Here is a 23,575-nt window from a genome sequence, read left to right on the forward strand (position 1 = left end):
CCTGAGGACAATGGAGTTGTTAGGGGGATGAAATATAATAATGTATGCTTAGTGCTCAGTGCTGAGCCAGTCCCATGGTGAATGCTCGTAAATAAATTATGTCAGTAATATTTATTTCAGGGGAAAACTCTATTTTCAAGTCAGAACACTATCTATTAAGTCAAATGTTCCCCTGATTTAATTCCAGATAGCACTAAATAACAATAATAATCATAATACCCATGGTTTGGAGACTGCCCCAAGAGGTCCAGAGCTGTGCCTCTGAACTTGCTTCCTGATGGGAGCTCTTATGCAGAGAAAACCCTGAGCGCCTGCCTAGCCTTGCCTCGCTTGCCTGCCTGGGTCTTCCTGCTGTCCGGCTGGTCTACGGGGTAACTGCAGGTGTTTTTGTCTTTCTGACCCTCTGCTGAGTGCAGTTTCACCTGAGCACTAAGCCTTGCCATTCTCTGGACCTGAATTTCTCTGGCTGAGGCAACCACAGCCATGAAGAGGACACCCTGGGCATCTTTTCATCCAGAGATGCTGTGGCTTCTATACCTTTGCAGTGCAATGAGTCTAATGTTCCCAGAGGCCAGTTCTCATGAGCCCAAGCCATTCTGGGGTCTCTTCCTGGGTCCTCACTTCTCACCCATCCTGGTCAGCTTGAAACATCTACAGATAGAAGTTCCAAAGCTACTGTAAGTATGCACCGCTCATGGTGAACTAGGGACCCATCTCTCTGGTTGGGGAACCCAAAAGTCTCCAGAGATAGTTGAGGTCATAGGCCTTTCACTCCTGTCTTAGGGCTCAGGGGATTGGCAGCACTTATGGCTGTTATATATTTCAGTGAAGTAACAGGAGCAGAATTTGATCCTATCTCCTGATCTCAAGAGCTGCCTACTGGCCCTGCTGTACAGAAAGTTTCTAGGGGAATCTGAATGTAGAGAATGGCCAAGAGAGAGAGAGAGAAGACAGGTCTCCACAGAGAACTAGATATGAGAATGCGTGACCCAGCTTCTGGCCGCTGGGAGAGGCAGTTCAGCTCTGCAACAACTGATGTTTTTCCAGAATTTCTTTACTCTAAATCACTGCATCCAGGGATGGACAGGGGCTTGGGATCTACTAAGGCCAAGTCTCTGCTAGGCATAAGGACAAGATGATGACCCGAGAGTTAAGATTCCTGTCTGTGGGGAGCCAGAGAAAAAGCATAGCTAAAGGTACCTATCAACCACACCTTTAATCCTAGTTAACTGCCAAGAAAGAAACAAGCGCTGAATGGGAAGCTCTGGGAGGTGGGTTGCAGGGGCCTGATCAAGCTATATGGTGATGCCAGTGGGGATTAAGAGTGTGGGCAAAGACTGGTAACTAAATGCAGACCTGCATGGCCGGGGAAGTGAACAAAGGACAGAGACATGGCTGAGAACATAGGCAAAGGACAGAGATAAGTGCCTTGCACGTCTCAGCCTCCTCTGTCCCTGGAGAGAGCTGGCAGGGTGGTGAGCCTGTCACAGGCTTGGATCCAGTTCCAGGTTGTGGTCCACAGATGATGATAGGTTGTACAGGGGGCTAATTTCCTGCCCCAGTCAAGGGGTACATAAAGATGACATCACTGTCTACTTATGCCTCCTGAAGGCCACTTCCCTCTTTGAGGCCTGAATGGAAGCTTGACCTTGGCCCTTCATCCATTGTCCTCCTGAATCCCACCTGCTGTGCCTGAGGACCTTCAGCTGTCACAGAGGGAAGGGAAAAGCCTAGAGTTCTCCCCCCAACCCCGTGTGTGTGTGTGTGTGTGTGTGTGTGTGTGTGTGTGTGTGTGTGTGTGTGTGTGTGTAAGTTTGGGTTCTCCTGGCCCTGCACCTTTGTCTATTGACTTTGCTCCTTGTTCAGACCTGTGTAGGAAGCTGTGTCGAATGAAATGTAAAGAACAGAGGATGATAATGAAATCAACTGGACTGTTTCCCCAGTAATTCTAGAGACGGATGCATCATTAATGTTGGTAATACAGTGCCTGTCAGCTCACAAACTTCTCAATAAATGTGCAGCTGGCAAGCTCTGATAGAAATTGGAGGCAAGCAGAGAATGAGATTTGGGGCCTTTGATATATGGGGTGTCAGTGGCACCGTGAAGTTTTTATCAATTTCTGTCACTTTGGGCTTTTGTGCACGCTACATATGTGGTCTCTATGGCCACTCTCCACGGGCTATGTGGATGCTGACTGTGCCCCCTCATTAGTGTGAGGAAGAGGGGTTGTTACAGGGTCCTCCACATCCTCCAGAGGCTTTCCCTTGGGGCCCATTATTCAGAGCTGCTCAGACCAACACAGACAGGTAGCACCAGGAGCTTCTGGACTGGTCTCATGGATCACTCGGCCACCATGTCAGTTTTGAGTGAGAGTTTGTCTATGGCAGTTCTCCTCAGCCTTCCTAATGCTGCGACCCTTTAATACAGTTTCTCATTGTGACCCCAACCATAAAATTATTCTTGTTGCTACACCATAACTGCAGTTTCGCTACTGCTATGAATCATAACGTAAATATCTGTGTTTTCTGGTGGTCTCAAGTGATCCCTGTGAGAGGGCCATTCAATCCCCGGATGGGTCAACACACACAGGTCGAGAACCACTGGTCTAGAGAGATGCAGATTCCCAGAAGAAAGCCTAGGGTAAAAGTTTGAGCTTAGGAGTGTATGGATCAGAGTTAGAATGGAGCTGTATGGGTGAACTAGACGTAGGGAAGGTTACATAGGAGAATCTGTGTGGACCCAGGCGTGGGATTGCAGATAAACCCAGAAGTTTATGGGGAGTGAGGAAATGGACCAGGCTGAGCCTGGATGTGTAGGTAAGGGGTGGCAGACTTTCAGAGGTAGCATAATGTGATGGTTGCTGTGTGCATCCTAGAGCCAGGTTTCTGGGTCCCAGATCCCAACCTAGCAACTGTGTTCAGGCTTCTTCCTTTGTTTAATGGGGATAGGAATGGAAACCCCACATACCCTGAAAGCTTCTGTGACTGAACACGAATGAATATTTGTCGGATATCCAAGCTCACCCATCTGGTCAGACACAGAGCTGGGATTTGAGCTCTAGTGACCCTCAAAACCTGGAGGCTTGAGGAGGCTGCTGAGACTGGAATGCTTATGAGGAACACCACACACACACACACATGCACATGCACGCACACACACACACACACACACAGAGGGGGAGAATGAGATCTCAGTTCTCTTCAGAGGTCTGACCCCCCAAGGACAATGTCACCAGCAAGGAGGTTGGTTAATTATGAAAGGAGGCCATGAGGGGGTTCAAGGCTCTGAAGGAGGCTGGAGAAATTTTGAGATCAAGGACCTTCATCAGCATCCATCAGGAACTTGCTGGGGCTCCTGGGATTTGGATGGATAAAACATGGGGTTCCAGACAGATGAGCCAAACAAACCAGACAGCAGTGCAGGGCTCGGCTCGGCCTATCATACCACATGCTGAATTAGGAGCAGGTCCCCAAAGGCTCAGTCTCTAGAAACCAGAGTGTAAAGACTCCTCAGTTACAGGGGAAACTGGGCTAGGGGACGCCTCTGCCATAGCCATTACATCACTGACCTGCTGAGACCTGACATGGTCTAGGAAGGAGTTCATTGTGCTGGTGCTGGGGACCAGTGGTTGGGGGAGGGGGCATTCTGGAGGTGTATTATAAAGGTCAGCTGACTTCCCTTTACTCCCAAGGGGAAAGACATGGGATCCGATGGAATAGCACACGGGGTTGATCCTACCGCAGTTGGCCCCAACTGCCATTGTGACAACATGTGCCAAGCCTTGGAGGAGTGGCCCAGCCTAAAAGCTCAGCGACTCACTGGGAACAAGACAGACCAGGAGTTTTCCTACAACTTTTGCATCTAATGAGCCCTATCAAGGGAGCAGGCTGTAGTCAGCCTGTTAAGGTAGAGCAGTCAGGGAGGGCTTCCTAGTAGAGAAGGCCTTTGAGCTACACCCAGAAGGATGCCCTGTTTCCAGCAGAAAGGGTCTAGAGAGGACATCGGCTTTTACATCCACAGAACTACCTAGGGCCTAAATATACATCAAGGAGGCCTTAAACAGCCACCGTGCCTCAGAGGACTCAGGTAAGGAGTGATGCTCTCCCCCCCGCCCCCCCAGATCCTACTCACAAAGCAATCCATTGCAGTGGCTATCAGAGGGCTATTCTTACAGTCGCCAGAACCCTGCTGTGGTCCAAGAGGTATAGCATCTGAGGCCCAGCACAGAGATCCTGGGGCTTCTTAACCAGATGCCTAGCCACTCTCAGCCCAGCTGGACAGGTGCCTTGGAAGCCAGGTGGAGAGCTGCAGGTCTGAGGAACACTCTGCCTCCAGGATGGGAACCACTGGAGGGAGGGAGGGAGGGAGGGGCAGAGCCAGAGCCAACTGTGTATAGAAGACTCTAGAGGGAGCCTGGGAGGGGGCTGCAAAGGTGAGCTGTACACTTGGCTGGGGCAAAGAGAAAGAAGTAGGCTCTTCCCTTGGGGGTGATTCAGCACAGACTCACACACGCCTTCCTGCGCAGCCCTGTGCGGTTGGGTTGAGGAGGGAAAGGGCTCAGCCCAAGGGAGCTACTGTCTGTCTAATGGAGAGGGGAATGCAGTACCGTCAGGGAGCTGAGCTCACTCTGATGGGAAAGTGGGAAGTAGGGGCGATTCCTGGGCCAGGAAAGAAGGGGGAGGGACGTGGAAGGACACGCACCAAGAAAAGCAAGCACCCAGGGAGGTACCAACAGAGGAGCCCTCTGGAAGTAGGGACTCAGCCAGGCCTCCTGGGCAGAAGGTCCTGGCTTCTGTGTTTGCTTCAGGAAGGTCAGTGCTTGTGTGACAGTAACCTGTCTGTGTGTTTTTGCGTGGTGTAGCCAGACTGATGAAACTGCAGGTCAGAGAGGACATCAACTGTGCATACAGGAAGGGGTTCTCTTTAGATAGGGTCTACCACCTGCCTCTCGGATGTTAAAAGTCCAGGGTAAACCAGGTTAAAGTAGGAGGGAGGCACAGGGTCAGGTGACAGCTGTCCTGGCAGGTGTGCCATCATCTGGCATGAGGACGGGTGTGGGGCCTGGGGGTGGCCTCATGTCTCACCTTAGCTCCCTGCTGCCAACATGTCCGTGGTGCTATGGGTAGCTGGCCCTCCATACTGAGCATGCTCTGTGAGGAACAGGTGTCTAGTCCTCACGGGCAGTTGTCACAATGAATAACCAAGGACCAGAGCAAGCTAGTCACCTGCTGTAGCCACACAGCAAATAGAGCCCCCACGCCACCACCATCCTGGAGGCTTTGGGATAAACTGGTTGGGCTAGGATCTGGCCAACTCCTCTATTGCTCAAAACACACTTCCCTCAAAACACACATGCAGGGCCATGTGCCTGTTCTGCGTGTCTTCACTCTACTTAAAAACAGAGGCAGCAGCCAACCCTGGAAGGCCTGGCCAAAGCCTGGCTTGGACCAGGTCTCCTGGGATGGCTGTAAAGTCCCTGAGCCCGCTGACTGAGAAGCAGAGTCCCCACTCTGCAAGCATAAACATGGCTAATTTTAGCCCTCACAGGGCTGTGAGTGTAGCAATGTGACCTGAATTTGGCTTGGCCCCCTCATCCTGCCTCACCCCGGGACAACAGGCCTCTCCTGCCCCTGACTCTCCCTACAGTCTCAAGGCAGGGCTGGGAGTTACTGGGCATGCTGAGGAAGGAAACTGGACTGGCTCAGGCAGGGGTCCTTGAAAAGATGGCTAGGATCCAGTCAGGCCCATGTGGAGGCCAGCTTGGCTTCAAGGACAGGATTTGCTAGGCAGAGAGGTGGCAGTCAAGTCTCCAAGGAGATGTGGGAGCCATCTATGTTCTGTGGTTTTTTTTTCCTGTGGTACTGAGTACCCCTCTGGTCTGGCTGGGCCTCAGGAAGCCTGGGTTCTGCCCCTGCCTCACAGACTCCCACGGAGGCTGTTCCCAGCCTTCAACATCGTCATCTAGGGAGTAGGAGTCCTTTCAGATGTTTCTTCACCTTTTCCTTCAGCAAACCCTGAGCTCTTTCATTTTGTCCTAGCATGGTACTGGGCATGACCACAGAGACCAGCCTGACTAGGAGCCTACCCATTGTTATTGGGCAGAGATGGGGTGGGACCATGGAGGGCAGAAAAAACTACATACAGAAGCAATCAGCTTTTGCAGTATGTAGTATAGGAATGACACTGGGTGTTGTTAGAAGGTGTTGTGTGTGTGTGTGTAGATGAGAGTACCACAAGGAAACAATGGAGCTGGTCACAGTGTGGGCATGGAATCTGGAGAGGGAAAGACAAGTGCAAAGGCCCTGGGGCGGGGATTCATTTGGCATCTGAAGGTACTTGTGGTGTGAGCAGCAATGGAGAGGAGTTTATAAAATGAGGTAGGCGAGCAGAGACTAGCCACACACAGGGTGAAGGTGGCAAACAGGACAAGATATACTGGTGGAAGGAAGAGTGGGCTGGTGAGCACATGATGTGAAGGTCTATCAGGTGGTAACTTGGCTGAGGGCAGCCTCAGACCCAAGGACAATTGCTTGGTTTCCAGGTCCTACCAATTGGTCTTGGGCCTGGGCCTCTGTGGGGTGGACATCGGTTGATCCAGACGAAATGGTGGAGAAAGAGGGGGAACTAGATAAGGGAAAGCAGAGAGTGAAAGGCCAGTGTCATGGCAGATCACTAGTTGGCCATGTCTGTTGACATCCAAGCAGGGAGAGACTTTATGGATCAAAACCTGGGGCACTCTGCCAACCTCCTGGGGCAGTGTGGGCGGGACTGACCTGGGCTTTGTTTCTGTGCAACTGGAACCATGGATCTCTGAAGATTGACCTGTAGGTTGCCTGTGCTGGGTGGAGCTGTGTGCAGTGGGTGGAGCCTTTGTGCAGAGGGTTTGAAACCCCACCTGGAAGAGTAGAGCTGGCGTGCTCAGAAGATTCGTGTCTCAGACATGGAACACTGTTCACTTTCTCCTGGCCCTGGGCCCTGGGTGTCATTGCTGCTCCCTGTTCTCAGCTGAGAACCTCTGATAGTGACCTAGCAGCTGCCTCTGTTGTGCCCACTGGGGTGTGGGGCTTTTCATGACAGATTCAGCTTCCCTGGGTTATTTGCTGGCCAGTATCTCGGACACAACTTCCCAAGCCATTGAGTTTCTTCCTGAGACTCCAGAATGCAGTGGAAGGTCCTCAGGGCTTTGGTACTGGGAAGGTCATTTTGTGAGTAAGTCAGGGCCAGTAGGCTGGGTCTGGCAGAGCCCAAAGGAGCCTGTTAATATGGGATAAAGAAGAGAACACTCTGATAGCCATGTATTGCAAAAGCCCTTGTGCAGGCTTTTGCTGGGTTGATGGTGACGTCTTGCTGTGGTCATGGGCATTACGGCGGAGGTCTATAAACTTCGGCAAGCCATCAGCGAATACCAGGTTAGCTCAGCTACAGCTGTCTTTCTGCAAACCTACACTGAAACTAGAATCTAAATTTTGGGGGTGAGAGCTTAAATCCTTTATTGTTGAGGTTTCTCTGAGAGCCATAATCCTGGGGACTCCTTCCAAACCTAACGAGGAGGCTGTGAGCCCCACTGATCCTAGTGGTAGCTTTGAGGACTGTCGTGTGTGTGTGTGTGTGTGTGTGTGTGTGTGTGTGTGTGTTTGCTGCTCTGGGTTTGTGCTGTGATAGAAAGTGAGGAAAAGAGCAGATGTTGCAACCAATTGTCACTAAACTGTCACGAAATGCTATAAATATTTTCTAAAAGACAAACTTCCTAGGCTGATGCATTAGTACCTGCTCAGAAGCTGACTCCTGAAAATTAAGACAAACAACCTCTTAACTCATAGCTGTTAACCTCAGGTGTAAAAGCTGTTAGCACAGTCATGGGTCAGGGTGACTGCGCAGCACTGACTTGGCAGCCCGGCAGGTGGGAGGGGGCTTGGCTGTCTCAGAAGGCTTGGCCTCTCAATGCTCTGCGACTTTGAGTCAGTGAGACCATGTCTCTGAGCCTCCTCATTTGTCAAAAGAGTGATCACCCCTCATATCCTGTGAACCTTGAGATGGTCTCACACTCCTAAAATGACAGAGATGGCTGTGCTATGGGACTCAGGACCAAGGGGTCCTGTCTGTCCTCAGAATGCTCTTCTTCTTAGCCTGAATCAAGGACAGCTTCCAATGGCCACAACCCTTAACTTGCTGTTGCCATCTTCAGACAGACCAGGGCTGCCAGGGGCTCCAGCTTGTGATGGACCATGGACCACAGCACCATGTCCTTGAGTCTGCTCTTATCTTTAACTTGGATTCATGGTGGCTAATGCTGATTTTTGTTTACAGTAGTGCTGAAAATTCTTTTAGAAATGTATTTAAACAGAAGTTGCGAGTTGATTTCAAGTAGAACATTCTGAGAAGGTCCATTAGGAGATGGGGGAGCAATAGCAAGGACCAGGGTTACAGCTGGGATGTTGTTTGGGCTGCCCTTTCTCTGAGGGCTCATGGAGTTCTGTCTTGGAGCTGTAGCTAGGGAGGGCTACTGCAAGGACAGATTCCAGTGGCTTATCACTGCCCCAACAACACCTGAAGAAATCCCAGGCCCAGGGACCAGACAGAGGGAAAGCTCTCTGTGCTTCTTCAGAGTTTGAGCTAAGAGTCTGGAAGGGACAGCACAACCAATCTCCTCACGCCCACAGTGTGTTTCCCGTGAAGATCTCAAACTGAGTCCCAAGTGTGCACCTGCCAGCTGGTATCTCCCAGGCCAGACTCAACTACATTGCCTCATCTACATTGGCAGTGGTTTATCCCAGTGGAGTATGATTGTTGTTCCACAAAACAGGGATGTCAAACACTTTGTGTTGTGCCCTGTCTGGGAATGATAGCCCAGAGTGCCACGTAGAATGATAAATTCTAAGGCCACACTGGAGTTCTGTAAGAGAGAACAGGGATTGATTAGTGATGCCTGCCATAGGTGTGGGAAAGGAGCTTGGGGGATACTTTGCCATTACTAGTCACCCAGGATCTTGTAGCTGGATCCCATTGCCCTACCCCTAGAGCTGAGATTAGCTCACCCCTGTATACTGAGATCAGCTAGCAAGTGGTAGAACCTACAAGCTCCTGTTGGGACATAGCAGCTGCTCCTGGGATAGCCTTTGGGGTCAACCCAGGATTAGATACAGGGTAGGTGACCAGGAAGTATGTCAAGCCAGTGTCTAGAAGGATCATCGCAGGAAGAGCTACAGAGGTATGACCATGGGGAGCAATGGGGTATGGGGTAAAGGTCATCCAATCTTCATATGCTTGAGGTGCCTCACTTCCATGTGCTTCTAGGTGGGTAAGTGCCCCAGGTTTTCCAAGGCATCTATGGTTTCAGGTCCCCGAATAGTGTTCTTTAGTGGCCCCACCAGCATTAGAACTGTGGTTTGGAGACCCCAGCTGCTCTTTTGTCATTTGCAGAGCCTTTAACTCCACCGTTGCTCTCAACTATACTTCCCACCACCTCCACCATTGCCTGCATCAGGAGGACAAGCCCCATTCATTTCATTTATGAGCTGAAGAGACAGAGCCCACAGTTGGCAAAGGACTTGCTTGCAATCACACAAAAGGTGAATGCAGAAACCTGGCCTGAACCCGTGGTAGCCATCTCTGGACCCTTCAGCATCCATTCACACTGATGGCTCAAAAGATGACGGTTCAGTTCCCACAAATGGCGTTTAACTTGACTGGCTCATTCCCTTCAAGTCTCAGTGGCCTGGAAAGTGAGACCTCTGTGACCAAATGGCCTAGTGTGTACTCTGCCCACTTTCCCTCAGATCCTTGATCCATCAAATGGGTTATCATCAGCACACGGGCTGTAGTGGAAGTCCCCAGTTCATGGTGTGTATGTGTGCAGGGTAGGACTTGGAGGCTCCAGTGCCGTCCATTTTCCTACAGTGCATGCACTCAGCAGGAGCAGCTTATGGTCTGGCTACTGGGCATGGGCACCTAGAGTGCATTCATGCTCAAAGCAAGGCTAGAGGATCTGAGCTCACAGCACAGAGGAATGGCAGCTGTACCCACTGTCCCACTGCAGGGAGGGAGGTGTGGAGAAACATTCATACTGTGCAGGGAGGCAACTGGGAGCAGGGCTGGGGTGGGGGCCAGAGAGAAGGACACCAGACAGGTGTGAAATGATGTGGCCAACCTCTGTCACAGTACTGACCCAAGCTAGCACCCCACAGCATCTGAGGAGTGTTTGGTTAAAACTCGGAGCTCTAGGCAGCAGGGCAAAGCTGAGAAGAGCTAGTGCCTAGCAAGTTTTTCCCCAGGGGCAGCCACAGAGAGTCCTTCCCTGAGGCTTGGCCTGGGGAACTGTCTGGTATTCACTGTCTGATGAACAGGTCCCCACCGTCTGTCTGTCTGCCTGCCTGTCTGCCTTCCTGGCTGTCTCTGCTCTCCTCGTCTGTCTGAGCAGCACAAACAGCTCCTCCCCAGTGCTCCATCACTATGCATTCACTCTCAAGCTGGTGGAGACACCAGCGGCCCATTCAGACACCTATTCATTCTGCCGCCGGGGCACTGGGCCCGGTTTTAATCATATGTGCTCTACCACGAGCTACAGATGGCTGTATTATTAATAGTCATAATTAATCAGCATCCATGAGATCTTTTCCCCAGCAGCAGATCCTCAGCTCGAGCTGCCCCGGAGGCCCTGAGCCCATCCCCACTTCACAGATGGGAAGTGATGTGGGCCAAGGGAGGGGACTCCCCCTGAGTGGAACTGACTGTGTATCCTTGCTTAAAGGCCTGGTCTGGTGACAACCCACAGTGTTCCTGTGGAGGAACTGACTGACTGTCTCCCCTCCTCCACCCCCATGTGCCCATAGAATACTAGTCACTGGTAGAAGCTGTCAGCACTAGCACTGGAGGCCAGTGCCCAAGCTGTGAATGTACTCTGAGGCTTGGCTGAATATGGGAGGGGAAAGCTTAGAGCCAGGAGGGGCTAGCAGCTGGCAGAGCAAGGAGCTCTACCTTGGGTGCAGGTAGGGAGGCAGTCCTGGAGTGGGTGGTACCAAATGCCAACATCCTCCCTCTTCTCTGCCTATAGCTGCTGGCTCTTTGTCCTGAGTGCCAAGTCCAGCACTGGTGATTTAAACAGCTATGGCAAGTGGCTTCATGATTTATGGGGTTGCTGTGAGCTGTCCCATTGACTCAGCACAGCAGCTGTGAGGGTTCCTCACCAAGTCCTGGGAATGGCTGCCTGCCACCAGCTCTCTTTGCTTGTCTCCCTGTCCCGGCCACCTCTGGAACTGCCCCGCATGACTGTGTACACATGTGTCCTGACCCGTGTCTGGGAGCATGTGCTGTGTGCCCCAGACATCCTTGCTCTTGATCTGAGTGGAAATGAACACGGTGTGCCATACAGGTGTGCCTGCCAGCACTCGGGGCCACAGGGGTCCTATGGGATGGATGTCTGCTTGTCAGCCTGTATGCATGCAACCTGTTTTTAATACGTATGACTGGCAGGGATATAATGGGGAATGTCTATATACACATACACACTCGTGTGCAAACAGACACTGACTTACCTTGTGCTATCCAGTTTAACAGGTCCCTATATATGCAAACATAGGCTGTACAAGGAGGATGTGTATGCATATGTATGTGTACACATCCACAAGTGTTCGGTGTATTCCAGGCCTTCATGGATAAGGCCGTCTGCCCTTATCATTAGGAAAGAGTGAGTGTCCATGCCAGGAACCCTGCCGGTGGTAAGGAGATAGCCTCATTTGTCTTTGGAGCCCTTCACCCACCTTTTTCCCAACTGCTCCTCCCCCCAGAGAACTCCAGTCTCCCGTTTCTCCCCTACCATGTCCACCAACTGTGAGCCAGGCCATAGAAAAAACGCTGTGTCACAGAAGTCCATTTCCAAAGCAGACAGACAGGGCACCAACCCAGGTTCTGTCAGGAGCACATGACTGTGGCTAGTTCCTTCTACCTCCCCATCCTGTATTTTCCTGTTTGCTAATGGCTTTAAGGGCAGCCATTTTCGAGTTAGGTTCAGATTGCTAGATAGATCACTGGGTAAGTCAGGCTCCTTCCCAGTCGTGCTCTGGGTTCCCCATCTGTCACATGGTGACAATGACCTTCACCAGCTGCCTCGAAGAGCTTTTCACTGTGTTCTGTTTGTCATGCTCGAGATGGAACCCAGGGCAAGCACTCTTTCTTGATGCAGAATATTAATAATTTGCTCAGACTGATCTCAGACTTGAAATCCTCCAGCCACAGTCTCCTGGCTGCTAGCGTTACAGTCCTGAACCAGCATGCCCAGCTTCACAGGGCCATTTTGATGACTCAATGAACAAAGGGCTCTGCGAAGAAGGAGGGATGATGGGCAAGATGGTGCCCACAGCACTTGTCAAAGCTCTAAGCTTGGGTGCCCAGGAGTGTGGGGGCATTAAAGACTGATGGAGGCCTGGACCCAGATTCTCCAACAGCTACTCTGATCTGGATCTCAGACAATGACTTCCTCTTTAGCCCCATCCAAATTTTGTGGAATTTGGAGTCCACCTTTCTCACTACTGCCACAGTCTTATCACTCCATGCAGCAGAGGAAGGCAGTGCACAGGGATAGGATGCCTATTTGTGAGGATCTGCCTGTGTTCTAGACTTACTGTCTGCTACAACCAGCTATGCAGTGTCCAGGCCTTTGTAGGGTGGTACCCTGAGGAATGAGACTGTTGTTTCTGGGACTTTGCTGGCTATAAGAGAACTGGCATTCGGCACCACTCAGTTTCCCTAGCTCGAGGCATGAGGTCACCTTTATCTGCTACCTTTGGCAGATCCTGATCCATAGGGCAGCTGGACCCAGGCCCCGAAAAGGAGCCTGAGGAGATGAGGAGCAGATCATCATGCATCTCAACCCTATGAGAGCTATAGGCCCTATATTAACTCGGCAAATTGCCAGCCCTGGACTTAGAGCTTTGGGATTCCAGCAGAGCCCTGTGTCCAGTGGGTCCCTGGTGGTGTCAGCTTCCTGGCAGTTGCAAGGGTACAGAGGAGTAGAGAAAGGTCCCAGCAAAAAATGAGTCCCAAGCACCCAGGGCAATTCAGGTAGACCTCCCAGAGACATAAGCAGGGCTACGGAGGCTTGAGGGTCACAGGGCTTATGTAGAAGGCAGGCTAGAATGCATAGACTTCAGAGGACAGGAAGGGTTTGGCTAGCTGGAGAGGTCTGTCTGATAGAAGGGTGTGGGTGAGAGGACCAAGTTTTGGAAAGGGTCTCAGGGAAAGGCAAACCCTATCCCATTAGCCACCAAGGTTGCTCTGGCTCAGATAGTCTGGCCTCTTGGTGAACAGAGGCCACAGGGTAAAGCAGATGGCCAGTGGGGGAGGGGTGGGGTGGCCTCAGGCATGAGCCAAGCGAAGCCAAGTGGCCCACATAGTCCAGAGTTGAAGACCTTGGCACAAGCACTTGAGCTCTCAACTTGAAAGTTAATGATTCATTTGTGGCCAATTTCTGTTGGCATTTGCCTGGAAATTCCCAAGCCTGCCCCTTCCTTTGGCTCCAAGAATACAGTCTCGTTACTTTTGGCTGAGAGTATCTCACCCTCTCTCTTGGGAGCAGCTTTTAAAACTGCTTCAAGACCTCTGCAGGTTATCCACAAGGGAGAACTGGTTCTGGGTGGTGGGCTGGGAACTGGGGCGAGTGGTTTGGAGTGTAATAAAGTTAGAGGCTCACCCTGACCCCGTGTGCCAAGTGCTGATAAAAGGAGCCCTGTTGGTATTCATGATGTCCCCCAGTTAGCTCAGAACAGATGTGACCAGAATTCAGTCTAAGGTAATGTGGAAAGTGTGCATCAGTTGCAACCAGAGAGCACAGGATTTGACTAGGTAGAGAATGCACTGTCCTATGCAAAGGCCCTGGGTCATGACAGTCCAGGAAGGTTGAATAATTGTCGTAAGACTTATGTGTATACAGCAATGAGTGAAGAACTAGGAGACTGGGGAGTTTGACAGTGACAAGTGCTCGAAATAGGAAGTCAGAGCTAGAGCCAGGTGCATTTGCTTAGGATTATGGAGCCATTTGACTATTTGGGTCTTTTGTTTTGTTTTGTTTTGTTTGTTTGTTTGTTTGTTTTCCAGACAGGGCTTCTCTGTGTAGCCCTGGCTGTCCTGGAACTCACTCTGTAGCCCAGGCTGGCCTCAAACTCAGAAATCCGCCTGCCTCTGCCTCCCAAGTGCTGGGATTAAAGGCATGTGCCACTACCGACCGCCTGGCCCTGTTTGGGTCTTGATTTTGCTGGTCAGCAAGACTTTCTAGATAGCCTGCTTCCAAGTTCTGCCCAGGGCCAGGCACTTGTGTGAAACCTGAATTAGAGAGAAGAAATCATATGTGACAACCCAAAGGGGTGATGACAGGGATACACAGGAGCCCTGAGCCTTTGGCAAGAGCACAAGGAAGGGAGAGGCTGAAGTGTGACATCACCCTGAGTCTTGTGGTGAACAGAGCAGTGTTGATTGGGGTCAACCTCAGGAATGCTCCTTGTAGGCTGTATACAGCTACTCTGGAGGTCACCCCTGTCCCATGGGAGCCGTGTGGCTTTCCCCAGTATCTGCCACTGTGTGTACAGGTGGAGCCCAGGAGGGGACAGTTGATGGCAGAGCAGGGTCTAATTTCAGGGTCTCACCTTCTGCATCGGCCTGATGTACCCATACCCCTGCTCCATAGGTTCCTGAAGCCTGAGGGATATTCCCTAAATCCCAGGCCACTCTTTCTGAATGACGGTCCAGATATCAGAAGAAGGGACCTTTTGCTGTTCCCCACTTTGCTGACTGGATTTCTCCCAGTGAAGCCTTTACAGTCCCTGGTGTGATGGTAAACATCTCATCTCCTCTTCATAAAACATCTCCCTGAGATTGGCAGCTTGCTCCACCGAGGGTGTGATCCACACTTGGCAGGGCCTCTGCTGCCGCAAGTGACAGCCCTGAAAAAGACCAGTGTGTGCTGGGCATGGCTGGAGGAGCTGAGCAGGGTCAGGCTGAGCAACCCATCTGGGCCTGGGATCCTCACATGGCCTCTGGCTGCCACTGGTCCCTCCACTGCAAGGCGGGGCAGTATCAGGTATCTGCTGGCTCCCACAGCCCTGGTGTCTGGGTCCTTGGCATGGTTAGGCAGCAGTGGGGGGAGCCTGTCTCCCAAGGGTAGCATTGCCAGGCCTGTCTGTGGCTGAATGCAGCAGGGCCTTGGACCTACAGCCTCCAGGCCTGCGTCACTCTGGCTTAGGTGTCCTGAATCAGAGCCAGGAAATGGATCTGCCGTACCAGTGTGGTGGGGATACTGGCCAGGGCAGCTAGGGTGAACCCCAAGTTCCTGCCTGTGTATACTGAGGGTGCTAAGCCTCCTACCTGTTATGCCTTATGCCTGTGTTCAAGCTGCCATCCCAACTAGTAGCAGCTGCCCCTCAGGCAGGTCCAGGCAGTGTTCAGGCTTTACCAAGGCTTTCCCCTTATTCCATTCCCCACTTACCCTCAGGGCAATTTCCACCCCCATCTAAGAATGCCCCCAGGATTTATTTCAGTGAGCCCTTCCTTGGTTTGCCTCAGCCACGACTGTCCTGTCCTCTCCTCTCTGTATCAGCTCTCCACGGACCTCTAGTTTGGGCTCCATCATTGTACAACACAATCACGTTCTCTTGCAATGGGTTCCCCACCTTCACCACCGTTAGCCCCCGAAGGCCTTGAGGCTTGTTTATTTGTGCATCCCACAGGGCTGATATATAGTAGGTGCCCAATAAAAGCAGGCTGGATTTAATTAAGAGGCTCCTGAAGGCAGTGCTGGAGTCTCCCTTTGTTAATGATGTGGGGAAGAGCAGAGGGTTGCAGGCTTGCAAGTGCAATACCTCACCTCCCTGCCCCCACATACCCCTACCCAAGGTGACTGCTGGGGTTGGGGCCAGCCTGCTGCTGGCCTCTCTCCAGCCTATGCCTTCCTTGCTGGCAGGAGCCAGCTCCCTGGGCTGCCTGAGTGATCACTCCAGAAAACACCCCAGTGGAAACTGCATGAATGATTGATAAGGGCTGAGAGCTGTTTAATATTTTCCTCCTGTTTAATGGCTATCAATAATTTAATACGCTCTCTGTATGTTTTTAAGAAATAGCACCCATTTTGCCGTCTCTGGTTTAGCGGGGCTAAATGATTTAAGTGTTGGAAGTGTGCTCAGAGGATTGAGGTGGAGCGAGCGAGTCAGAAATCTGGAGTCTGGAGCGGGTTAATGAGGGCCACCACAGCATCTTGGCCTGGGGTGTGTGTGTGTGTGTGTGTGTGTGTGTGTGTGTGTGTGTGTGTGTGTGTAAAAGGGCCCATGCCTTTCTGCTAAGAGCAAGATAATTGCTTTTCTGGAGCCTCACTGAACAGCAGCCAAACAGCTGTTGCTCCCCAAACCTTGCCCCATGCATAGCATGGGGCTCTGGGGGGCTCAGGAGCTGGGAACGAGCTGGACTGATACCACCACCATGGGAAGAATCCCCTCAATCTTACCCCTCCCCACTCCCGAAGCTTTTATATCATTGTTAATGATATGTTCAGGCCATTGCCCTGGAGGGCTTGGTATCTTCCAGATGGATTTAGGGAGGTAGAGAGTGATATTCAAAACGGATGATCTCTGGGCCCAGAAGGACTTGGAAGGTCACCTACCAGTGTTGCCTATCTTTCCAGATGCAGAAGATCACCTGGGAGGTCTTGTTAACAATTTAAATTACTGGGCTGTCTTCCAGATCCACACCCTCTCCAGGGAGAGGACAGGACACTGTGGGTTCAGCAATCATCTGAGTGATTTGGTCTTCAGGGGAGTTTGAAAAATTGAAGTCCCGCTTGCTTTTGATCTACCTGTGACCTTCAAGGGGTGTGGGGGGGACTCCCTCTATTCAGGTAAAGGTACCTGAATACCTTTAGGGATGCTATTCTCACCCTACCCACCCCTACACAAACAAACAGCTGCCTTTCCTTCCAACAGACCTTGCCCCAGGGACCTGGTGTTCTTCCCTCCCCCAGCCTGGCCATGCGTTGGCTCACCTATCCATCTCTGCTCAGTAGAGGCTTCCTTTCTTAGCAAAGGGTGTCTGAGGCAGGGAGTAGGTGCCATGGCCTGTGTAGACTGAGCTGGCTACCTCAGATGGCCGTTAGCTGGAATTGTGGCTGGCACAGTAGGGACAGAAAGACCCATGAGGGCCAATAGGCCAAGACCCATATCACCTTGGCCTATTGGCCCTCATGCTTTCCATGAAGGAGGGAAAACAGATCTATTCAAGATGGCTGAATTAGCCTGCCTTTCAGATGGATGGTAAGCTAAGGGACTAGTGGTCACACATACATTTAGAACAGGGTTGGAGCCGGGAAGACGAAGACAAGAGGTCCAGGAGGGCTGGTTATGTGTGCCTAGGCCCTAGCATTGGGGGTCAGCTGAGACTCTGTTGCCCCAGCAGAGTGGGGAGGCTGCCATGCAGGCTGAGCCTAAGGGCTACCCTGAAGTACTGGAGAGGGGTCAGTTCCCATGCCTCTTCCTTGGCCCTTCAAGGCTCTGTGGTCTTATTTTAATAGGTAATTATGGGGAAATGGCACACATTTATGGTGCCATCTACAACTAGAGAACCCCTTAAGTTGCCCCACCGTGGAAATCTCTTTGCATCCCCAAGTTCAGCATCACCTTTGGTCTTCACTGGAGATGGAGATGATGATAAAAGTGTCTCTTTGTCTGATGCTGGCCTGTGATCGGTGTCACCTGATGACAGATCTCTGTAGGAGTCCCTTCCCTGGGAGAATAAGGAGATGGAGTGTGCCACCTAACCCTGATGGGCCTCTGCTTGAAGAATCTTCCGAGTCAGAAGAAAAAACCTCAACCTTGCCTGAGATAGGCTCTGTTCCCTCCCGCACAGAACTGTACAAGCACACTCGGGCTCAGAAAAGATGGGAAAGAGATCTGGAATGCTTTCTGGAGAACGCACCACCTGGCATGGTGGGAAGGGGTGGGGCATCCCAGGTGCAGAGGTGAGGCAGCTGTGTGGAAAGTAGGGAGGTGGGGCAGGGGGGCAGTGCAGAGACAGCCAGACCTGTCACTCAGATCAGGTGGGTTTTTTTGTTTGTTTTTTGTTTGTTTGTTTGTTTGTTTTGTTTTGTTTTTCATCTGCTATTGAAGTGCTACTCAGGGAAGTATCCTACCCTACTCCTGTAGCTGAATAAATTGTCTCAAAAGTGAACATGCTTGTGTAACCACTGCGCCACCCCACCAAGAAACCCAACATTCCAGACTGCCTAGAAGGCCATGCGTTCCTCTCAGATGCCACTCCCATCATGCAAAGGATTCTTATTGGTGAAGCGTGGTCTCCGGTTATCTGTTCCACTTTAAAAGGAGTGGTCGGAGGTGGGGGTGGGGAGGGAGCATTCTGCAAGAGGCCCCTCATCTCATCTGGGATGAGGAAGCCTATGGCTCCTCCAGTCACCTGAGGCCTCTGCCCTTACTGGGCAGTGGGCTGAGATGCTGGCTGGACCCCGCTTCTCCTTCCGTGTAGAATGTTTTCTTCTGTGGTCTTAAGGCTTTCAGAGAGTCGGGGTGAGAAAGGTAGGACCTCCTATAGCTAGGTCTCTATACCCAGCCAATGCCAGTTGCGCTGAATCCTGTTCCTGAAAGCAAGCTTGAAGGCTCACACCAGGTCACAGGGGAAGAGCAAACTGTCCCTTAGTAGAAGCTGCTACGTTGGTCATGGCTGTGCGGCAGCCCCAAGTTCCCTTGTCTCTTTTTGACCTTGGTCTAAGTGGTCTCCAAGTGTGTTCTGACCCATGGCTGGCTTTCAGACAGGAGCTCTGTTGGTGGGATCTATGTCTGTAACTGGCTACGGTTAGGGCCTCCTGATACTTTGAGGGCATGTGCATGATGCACTAATCTGTCCGTTTTGTGCCTGTGTTGATGTGCAGTGTTCACTGTGGAGCTGTTATGCCTGGTACTGATGAACCACCTGGACTATTGTGTACATTGCTGTCGAAATGGACTTTCTGGGTCCTGGGCTATCCCAGCAGACTGTCTCACACCTTCCTCTAAAGTGGTGATAGCAGTGTGTTGCCACCTGCAGTATTTAGGGTCCAGAAGAGAATTTAGGAAGGCTTGCCAGCTGTAGATGGGCTTGGTGGGCATCTTTGCCCATTGACACCTGTGCAGATGCTGTGAGAGGCTTCTAATGATGCCCTCTCTGAGCCCTGGCCTCAGGCCTCCAGGCTGAAGGAAGGAGAGCTAGCAGGCTAGCAGGCTGAGCAATTTTTCCTGAGAAAGCTTTCTTCTCTGTGACACTTTTTCCATCCCTAGGGATTCCCCAGAGCTGTCAGTTGTTTGGGGACACAGCTCAGAGGAATCTGCCAAAGCAGCCCCCATACCTGATTCTACCAGCAGCGGACAAATCGAGAAGACATGATATCCTTCTAACCTTGCCTCTCTCACTTAACTAGGGACTCCTGGGAAGAGAATGCCCCTATAAGGCCCTCTGTTTCCTCATTTTTAGAATAGCAGAAAAAATCTTTTTCTTTCTTTCTCTTTTTCTCTGTCTCTCTCTCTTTGTCTCTGTCTATCTGTCTGTCTGTCTGTCTGTCTCTCTCTCTCTCTCTCTCTCTCTCTCTCTCTCTCTCTCTCTCTCACACACACACACACACATCTGTCACAGCCATCACTATGTTCTAGAACCAGACAACAGGAAGCCTTTGGGGATGCTCTGGAGGCCTTTTAACTGAAGGTACATATCAGCTGGCTCACAAGTTCACCCTCACTGCACCAAGATTTCTGTCTTCATTGCTTAGCCCGAACTCCGTCCAACACCAAATGGTCTCTGGGGCTCTCGATAACAATGTCCTAGGAAAGGTAGATTAGACCTTTCTGAGGAGACTTTGGAAATCTGAGAGAGACTTGCTCAATATGCTGCAGATCTACTGAGAAAAGAAGTGAGTAGTCAGATAGGGCCTCTCAGATGACCCAGGCATGGGCCCCAAGGCCACTAAGGCTTGGAAAGACAGAGAAGAGGAGACCCAGCTGGAGGCTGGAGGCATGATGGTGGGGTATAATGGTGGTATGCATGGAAGTTCAACTGCTACTGTCTGCATACAGGCTATAGAAGCCCCTGAGGCTGATTCTAGAGTCTCAGGTATAAATGCCAAAACTCTGAGCCTCTTCTAAGAGGAGCTTCTAAGAGGAGCTCCTCTTGGGCACCTGCCTTTATTCCCCAGGAGGTAGTCTGAGGGACCCGGGCAGGCATGGTCCTGTGCACAGTCAAGTCTCTTGCCTGTGAGAGGGATATTTTCCCTGTTATTCTACAGATGAAGAAATTGAGGCCCTTCTGAGGGCACACTAGAGGTCAACTAGGGGCTCTCCTGCAGTCCTGAACTCAGAGCTCATTGTCCTCTCTGCTTTCTCTTGCAGGACTCAGACAGCATAGAATCCACTCAGCACCTCCTTCACCACAGCCTTCCTTCCCCAACATCACAAGAGCCCTGAGTTGTGATCGACTAGCAGAAGCCCTAGCAGGTGAGTGGATGGGCCAGCTATATTGGTACTGGGAATCTGCCACTGAGGGGTGGGCAGGTATCTGTGGCCGCCTGAAATAGGAAATCTGGCTTGAGGAACTGGGTGGCGAAATGACTCATTTCCCAATTTCTGTTTTGTTCCTGAGCTCCAAAGCTAGAGAGGAGAGGGCATGGGCCTACCCTGGTTGTTGGGCATGTGGTTTATTCTACTATCAGTGCCCTGTGTAGGCTTGGTAGGTCTCTCCATCCTGCTAAGGGATTTTGCCTTCTAGTTTAGTTCACAGAGATAATAACAGTAGCCATGGTAATAATAACATCCTCTGCTCCAGTGGGTACTTGCCTGTACACTCGTACAGTTTTCCCTCCATACCTGCCCTTGAGGAGTGGATGTCACCATCACCAATGTGTATCTAAGTACGGAGATTGAGCCTTGGTACCTTGCCCTAGGCTACATGCCATTCAAAACCTGGGTTGAAGGTCAGATCTGTGCACCCCTGAGCCCTCTTCTGGTTTCCCCATCCTGGGGCACCTTTTTGAGGGTGGTTCTGAGTCTCCTCAGTAGTGATAACTCAGTGCAAAAGGATGTCTTCTACAAAATGAACAGGGCTGTCCTGGTTGCTATGATCTAGTTTTCTCTGACCCGGCTCCCTCTGGAAGTTGGCCACTTCACATTGAATGGGATAACTGAGGCCTAGAGAGGGTGGACTACAGAGGCAGGAAGTGACAGGGCCAGAGTTGATTGACCATGCCACACCCTAGCTCTCCTTTCTGCTGGGATCCCTCCCAGGCATTAGAGTAGCCTCTATATAATGCTAGAAAGCCCAGGAATGAACCCTGGGGAGCCATCCTGGAGCTGGCCGGGAGAAGGAGAGAATGTTACTATGTTGATACAGAGGGAAACATAGAAGACCAAACAGAAGACACAGTTCCTATAGAGAGTCCCAGGCAAGCAAACATTAACTCACAGCCATTCTGCCTGCACCCAAGTACAGGTGAGAATCTGCTGGAATCAAGACCAGCTGTATCATTTGCAGGGCCCAATAGGAAATAAAAACCAAAGTCAGTTGTGCACAAAGTATCGATGATTTCAAGATGGTGATGGCACAGTGAGGTACTTTAAAGCTTGAGGACCAGTGTGCTAAAGGGTGGCCCATGAAACCAGACCTCCATAGAAGTAGAAGCAATCAAGTAAGTGCTCAGGCTCCACCACTTACAGCCATTCACAGCCTGCTGACCCTACCTGAGGTCCCACTACTTAAAAGGTATACACAGACTGCAGACCCTGCACGAAGCCCCTCGGCCTCTGAGCCTCATGCATTATATGAGCCGAGGTGCCCCCTCTCACAGCAGGAGGCTCTGTGATGCCAGGGGTCCATCCTTTCCCAAGCAACTTGGGGGCAGGCTACCTTATGGTGTATGGGAGCTCATTTGGGTATACTATTCCAGCCTGTCCTACAGTCCCCTGTGCCATAGTCTCATCCCCACTAAAACAGCTAGCCTGGATTTTGGTATTTTTCAAGTCCACCAGACCAGGCAGCATATATATATATATATATATATATATATATATATATATATATATATGTGTGTGTGTGTGTGTGTGTGTGTGTGTGTGTGTGTGTATGTATATATGTGTATATATATATATATATAAGCAAAGTCCAGAGCTTTCCATTTGCAAAGTCTCCTGTCTGGACTCCCCACCCCCACCTGTTTCTGTCCACTTGGTCTTGTGGGTTGGATGCCTGGAGCTTTCTGTGCCCTGGTACTTCAACCAGAGGCTGTTTCTTGTGGTTCTCTGCAGTGGGCAAAGTGCTTGCATAACTCATTAGATATCATAAAGGACATTATTCCTATTGGCTGGATGCAAAAACCGGAGGCTATGCGAGGCCTAAACCCACTCCAGGCTTCTGGGCTGTGGTGAGATCCACCCAGGTCATAAGATGGATGGTGGCTGCAGAGGACCATCCCTGAGTTCTGCCATGGAGTCTGACTCTTTCCTCTTCGTAAAATTTAATTTCAACTCCTGTGCTGGAGAGGCTCCAGGTTCTAGGCTGCTGAAGATGACCTAGCGGGTCCCGGAGGTCTGCCCCACCAGCGTAAGGTAGCCCTCAGTCCTGCTCATTCAGAAGGGATGCAGCCGAGTCCACACAAAACTTGGGCAGAGGAGAAAAGACTTGAGTTGCTTCTGACCATCACAGCTGGAAAGGCCAGATGCAGAGGAGAGGGTGTCCTGTCAGGTTGTGACAGTCTGCCCCTGCGGTAGCTGGAATGTATAAAGGAAGGGCACACTAGATGATTGCGGTGAACATTATGAGGTTAAGAATGTGAACTCAGGGTCCAGACTCTGAGGTTTCTGCAGCTCCATTTCTCTAATTTTTAAAATTGCTCCATTCTCATGACAATGCCTCTTTGAGCCCCACCTTACTATCTGCAGGTGATGGGGAGAATCTGCTTTGGGAGGGGTCAGATAGTCACTATGCCTACAGCAGGGCCTGTGGATTGGTGGTGGGTAGCAGTCAGGGTATGTGACGTGGTTGACCCCAGCTGTGAGAATACACAGGCTCAGTTCCTAGAGAGAGGCTTGCCTGTGGAATCGCTAAGAAGATATAGCGGGGAAAGGGTGGGAGAGATCTGGGCTCCTGAGGAGGTGACTCCGTGGATGTTCCTTGGGCAGCCACATGACAAGAAACACCCACTCCTGTCCCACTGGCCTCCAGGCTCCAGGAAATGATATAATCATCTATAATCTGTGCACTTCTAGGGTTAAGTGTGGGCTGCCTGAACAGACCTTGGGTGCCAAGGCCAGCACGCAGAAGGCTGGCTGGGCCCAGCCTGAGGTCAGGCAGAACTGAACTTCCAGGGCCGCCTGTGGCATGCCTGTCAGTCTTCAGTCCAGCTGAGAATGCATGCTCCAGCCCCTGCCTGGAATCTGTGGCCTCCAAGCCACCCCTCCACCAGCAGCCTCTGCAGCCTGCCCTGCCCCACCCCCTACTCCTCCAGCATGGAGCTGGAAATAGTCTACAGCCTGCTGCTCATTACTGCCTGTGTGGGTCAGCAGGGTGGGTCTAC

General features: G+C 51.3%; 1 protein-coding gene across 3 annotated transcripts in view; it reads left to right on the plus strand.

Annotated features, from left to right (window-relative positions):
• Zmiz1 (zinc finger MIZ-type containing 1) overlaps window positions 1–23,575 on the plus strand; it is a 209,786-nt gene that overhangs the window by 24,529 nt on the left and 161,682 nt on the right. For all 3 annotated transcript variants that reach the window (XM_031360908.1, XM_031360909.1, XM_031360910.1), the window contains exon 2: window positions 20,400–20,504. The gene's annotated coding sequence lies outside the window, so the exon portion shown is untranslated. The remainder of the gene's footprint in view (window positions 1–20,399; window positions 20,505–23,575) is intronic.

The sequence above is a fragment of the Mastomys coucha genome, unplaced genomic scaffold (assembly GCF_008632895.1).
Source record: "Mastomys coucha isolate ucsf_1 unplaced genomic scaffold, UCSF_Mcou_1 pScaffold9, whole genome shotgun sequence".
In the NCBI taxonomy this organism is placed as follows: Eukaryota; Metazoa; Chordata; class Mammalia; order Rodentia; family Muridae; genus Mastomys; species Mastomys coucha.